The sequence below is a fragment of the Adelges cooleyi genome, unplaced genomic scaffold, assembly GCF_023614345.1.
Source record: "Adelges cooleyi isolate 19-005CV unplaced genomic scaffold, UGA_ACOO_1.1 ACOO_flye_CR_arks_rails_tigmint_CR_PRNA_122, whole genome shotgun sequence".
In the NCBI taxonomy this organism is placed as follows: domain Eukaryota; kingdom Metazoa; phylum Arthropoda; class Insecta; order Hemiptera; family Adelgidae; genus Adelges; species Adelges cooleyi.
Window position 1 is genome coordinate 160,326 of NW_026095776.1, and position 6,017 is coordinate 166,342.

Here is a 6,017-nt window from a genome sequence, read left to right on the forward strand (position 1 = left end):
AACAAATACAAGTAATTAAATTATTTATAATTGTTAAGAACATTTTTAATTATAAAATATATTTATAAATATTCTTTTTTTAAAGTAGCCCATTTTTGAGCCATTTCGTTAAGAGACATTTGATCCACCAAATCTTTTTCATAAGAAAGCAACATTAAATTGTTTAACCTAGAGTCTTCTTGGGTTGTTCTTAAATAGTTCTTGACTAATTTCAACTTGCTGAATGATCTTTTATTGCCAGCACCGGTTACAGATTCCGTCCATGATAAACGGCACAATAAATAATTTTATGGCAATGCCGTTTTTAATTTATGAGAAACTATCGCCAGGTCACTCTTAGTACTTAGGTTTTTACATTCGTCGTAGTTCACAATGCAAAGTTAATGGATCATTTCAATATTATTTTGTAAAAATGTCATTGCACCATCTTGAATAAGGGTTTTCGTCAAAAGTTCTCTTGCAAATGGTGGTTTAAAAATATTGTATAATGATATAATAACAAATATTACATACATAAATATACATTAAAACAGTATTGGAAGATGGCTGTTGTAGAAAATAGGAAACTACGATTATTGTCTACTAATGTGTTATTCAAAATTTTTCTAAATATAGGATATTTTTTTCATCACAATAGAAAACAGATTCGGGCCCTTTTCGCTCATAAAATTTCGAAAACAAAATTAAAAAGAAAATCGGTTTTTTGAGTTTCCTGAAAAATTTCAATTTTCCGATATGAGCCCTTTTCGAAATTCCCAATTCAATTGAAAAATCACTCTACTAACTGTAAGTATAATGCGATGTCAAACGATAAACCAGTAAATATACTATCTGAGAAATTCTGTCTAAGAGTATTAGTATAATTTGTATCAGAACCAGACTAGGAGGCCGAAAAGTCATTTGAATCACAATCATCCGTTGATTCATCGTTCGTAACGACCTCCATGATCCGATAAGCGTTTAGCGACGCGACACTAGGGGGGATGGCGGCGTCTCACGAAAGGACGGAATTGGCGCGACGAGGTGACGGTCGGCGTTCCGCGAGAAGATGGCGAAGGACGATGAGGAGAAAAAATAAATAAATGACCAAGTCTTCGGTGAGTGTTCAAAATAATGGGGCAGGGCCCGTTTATGAAGACGCCAAAAAAAAATTATATGAACAAAAAAAAACAAAACGTTAGACGTGGTGACGCTCGGGTCGTGCAATTAGCGGTGGCAGCGAGGTGCGTTCGCGTGGACGACGGGGAGCGGAGAGAGAGGCGGTTGGAAAGAATACGGCTTGATGGCGGTTGACCACAGATCGTTTCCCGACATGAACTTTGTACCCTCCGAATGGACTGTGGGGTGCTCAATATCGGGTGTGCACAGTGTGTCGACGGATGACAGACAAGTACAGCGCGGGCCTCAACATGCATAGCATAGTACCGCGTCTTTAGGCTCATTGTGTTATTATAAAGTCAGACGATAAAATACAATCAAATAAAGGAACCGAGTAGACAATAAAGATTATGAAACGAGCAGAATGAATAACGGTATCCGTTTCGTATTTCCCGAAAATGATTATAGACAATAATGTGCAATTGTCATGGTTGCCCCTTACAAAAATATTTCATAGATAACCCCAACTACAAAGAGAATTAAAAGTGTCTGATTGGAAATCAGAGTTCCCTCTGGGGCGTAGGTTCGGATCCTACCGACTGCGCCAATTGTCGTGACCGTAGACAATACTCGGCCAGCGAAACTAGGCGGGTGACCGTCGCGCACCTGGTGGTTAATTTCCCGTAGGGCTTCTAAAACTGCTTTCCCGCGTAAAATAATATAAAAGTAGTTATAAAAACTAAACATTTAAAATTTCTGTATTTAACATTCATTATTTATTTATTATCATAAATTAATAATATGAATATTTTGTTTTTTTCCATAATTATATAATTTGCAAATTATCTTTTATCTTTTTTAAAATGTATTTTAACTATAGATTTCACATAAACATTGAAACATAAAATCCTAATCAAATGTGAAAAAAACTAAAAATATTTTTTCATTTAGCAAAAAAAACTTGAATCTATTATTAAAATATTTACAAAAAAAAATTATTTTTCCCAATCTAATAATTTAGTCCCCATCGTTGTCTTCATCTTCGCTTGAACAGCTTTCATCAGGATTAATGGTTAATATAATTGGTTCTAATATCTCATCCCTTAGTCCTGCCTTAACGAAGTCCTCCTCTTGAATTCTAACGTAATGTTATCCACATTTGGCCCAATCGTCCGGAGCTACTGCATCAATTTCTTTATGCACAAGTGCCTCAACATCCCTAATTGTGAAAAAACAATTTTTTTCGGCCACTCTACCTTTTACTTGTGCCCAAATGAGTTCGATTGGATTATATTGACAGTGGTAAGGGGGAAGCCTTACCACTTCGTGACCCATTTGGAATGTTAGTTCATCCAATTTATATTTTTTTCCGCGTGGCATTGTGAGTTTCACTTTTGCCCGTAACTCATCAAGAGTTTCTATAGGAGAAAATTCTATATTTTTTTCTCGTAACCACTGTTGAACATCTGCTTTTTTACTACCTGATTTCGGGTAGTTCTCGACTAATGAAGAGTGATATGACGCGTTATCCATCACAATAATACTCGGCTCTTCTAAGTGACGTAACATTTGCGAAAACCAATCTTCAAAAATTGTCGCGTTCATTTTTGTATGATAATCCTTATTACTGGAATTGCATCGAAAAATAAGTTTAGATTCTTTGATGAATCCGAAGGAAGGAGATAGATCCAGCGTGGCAAACGATGAGACGATTGCCTTTGTCTGTAGGTACTTAAAAACCTTCCGTATTTTCACAATTTTGCCAAATATGGCTCGTGTATGATTTTGGTTAACCCAGGTTTCATCTAAGTAGACTACCGGCCGAGTATCACCGTTCCTACGGAACTCATTCATTGTTCTAAGAAATTTAACGCGCGCAACCACAATGTCCGACCGTTCCATTAAAAATTTGCGACCGTCGTTGCATTTCTTGTATTTAAAATTTAGTTGTTTTATAATAATTTTCACCAATGATTTCGTCGACCCTAGGTAATTTAATTTTTCATGAAATACCGCTAATATTTTAGCACTCGTAGGAAATTCGCCCTTGTCATAAAAACTATGAACAACTCTTCTGACCACTTCATTGTCAAAATCATCCAATTCAGTGACACATTTTTCGCGACTGTAATTTTTTCTTGGCGATCGGAATTTAAGATCATTAGAACTTCCGATATTTAACGCATTTTCTTGATTTTCAGTAATTTTACTTTCGTTACATATTCGCTGTACATTTCTTAAACTTTCACGCGCTATGTTACGTGTTACGAATATAGAAATTGAAAACAATTATATAAATGATAAAAAAAATAAGGTTAATATATTTTAAATATTATACATCTAAATAACATACTGTTATAAAGTTTATTATGTTAAAAAATAAATTATCGGCATAAATATGAACAAAAAAAAAAAAAACTTAACAACATAAGACAAACTTAACACAAATAACAATAAACTTTATAATAACATAAATTATTATTATAAATTTATAACACAATTATAAATTTAAACAAAAAAAAATGACATATTTAAGTATTCTATGTTTATTATTCTATTATTTAATTTTATGGAAATAGTTCGGTCCCGTCATCCTCTTCGTCACTAATGCTTTCATCAGGCATTATTGTTAAAATAATATGCTCTAAAATAACTTCTCTGTGCCTTTCTTTTTGATAATCGTCTTCTTGTATTTTTCCGGCATGGCAAACACAATTTATCCATTCTTCCTTTGTCACTGAATCTATGGCTTCGTTCATTAATCTCTCTATGTCAACCATCTTAAATGTGGTATTTTTAGAGGCAACTTGACCTTTAACTTGTGCCCATATCAGTTCAATCGGGTTGTACTGGCAATGGTAAGGTGGCAACCGTACAACTAGGTGTCCTATTTCAAGTGCCAATACATCCAGCTCGTACTTCTTTTCGGTTGGTATTAGAATCTTGACTCTTTCACGAAGTTCAGCTACAGTCTCATAAGTGGAAAATTCAACATTTTTTTCTTAACCAATTTTGAATATTGGCTTTTTGGGCGTTGCTTTTGGGAAAGTTGTCCACTAACATCAAATGTTAAGAAGCATTATCCATAACGATGACGCATGATTCTTCAAAAGACTGCAGTATATCTATGAATCATGATCTAAAAACTTATGCTTTCATTTGATGGTGGTAATCTTGTGTACAGCCTGTTTTGCTCCGAAAAATTAATTTTGCTCCTTCTATAAATCCAAAACAACTGCGTGACAAACAATTAGCCGACCTCCCTTACCAGTGGGTACCTTAAAACCTTCAGTGCCTTCTACATTTTGCCATATCTGTTTCCTAGAGTGCCTCTGATTCACCCAAGTCTCGTCTAAGTACATGACTGGGCAGGTATCATTATTTTGACGAAGCGTACACATTGTACGCAAAAACTTACATTTTAAGGTCATAATATCATTTGTTTCCATTAAAAATGTTCTCCACCCTACGTGTCAAATCATACACTACATTCCGACTTAAAATTAAAAACAATAAATGATGAAGCAAAAATCTTTTATAAAAGATTCCATAGCTGCCTAAATAATCATCCAAATCCATTAATAAAAAAATTGGCCACCCCTACAATACCTGGTAATCCTCCGAGACGTCTGAAGCGTAATTGGTGTTGAGATCTCTTAAATTAAATTAATAGCAAGTTAACAGAAAGTGTTATCAATGGGTGGCTTCTTTCAACAAAACTTCATGATTTTTATAACATTTATCACATATTCTTACAGATTATTGATACAGATTGTTTATTACGTGTAAAAATAAAAAATGTTCGCCCGTCGTTACATTTTTTGTATGAAAATTTTAATTTTGTCAATAATCTTTACAATCGAGACTTTCATTATAGTTAAATTTTTGTTTAACGGCATTTAAAATTTTTTCTGATGAAGGATATTTGCCTTTCTCGTAAAATTCATGCACGGTTCTTCGTATGGTTTCATTATCAAAATCGTCCAAATCTGTAGCATAGTCTATATTTTTTTCGTGGTGAAGAAAATGATTGACTTGGCTGTGTTGAATCCGGGACATTGTCGCTGGAAGAGGCTTCATTACACACTTGTCTTACTGTCATAAGAAATACACCACAAGCGTCGGCAGTAATTTGTTGTGTTTGTTTAAAATAGTTTTTTAAGACCTCATCATTCGAATTAGCCAGAACTTATGATAGTATATTATAATGAATATGATGACAATCGCCGATCTGATAGTCGACTCCGGAGTCCGGTAATAAGTAAATGAATAAAAGTTTCAATTAAAATTTTAAATTTATTTGTTGATTAAATACCAGTGTTTTAATATTTCTTTTGTTATTGGCTATTAATTTGCATTTTATCAGTTATAGCTGTAAATTAATTAATAATGATTCACTTATGACTTAAATAACTAAAACTGTTCTTAATTAAAAATCGTTCAATTACTTGTGGCATTTCAAAGTACTAAAATTATACAAACATTTTTAAACCAATTTATTTTCTTGTGTGGAAACCCATCCTGCATGTAACTTTTGATGACTCTTTTGTTAATGAAAGAGACACTTCATAACAAGAGCTCATGTAACAATTTTATTAGTTTTTAATTTAAATATGATTATTTTTTATGTATGGTGTTAGCATAAGCAGAAGTCAAAATATGTAAATATATCCTAATAATTCAGTCAACACAACTGCTAGAAGAAATTTAATAGTTTATGGGGTACAATTTATTCCACTATCTCTTACTTTAACGTCCATTATTCCCGCTGATCGGGGCTTAGACGGTTTAGATTTGGCATTTTTGGGCTTATAGCTAGATGCCGACCTAACGCTACCAAACAAGTTGGTTCCAGAGAAAAGTGCAAGTGGCCATTTTTTCCACCAGACATTTGCCCGCCCGGAGGAACAAACTACCAG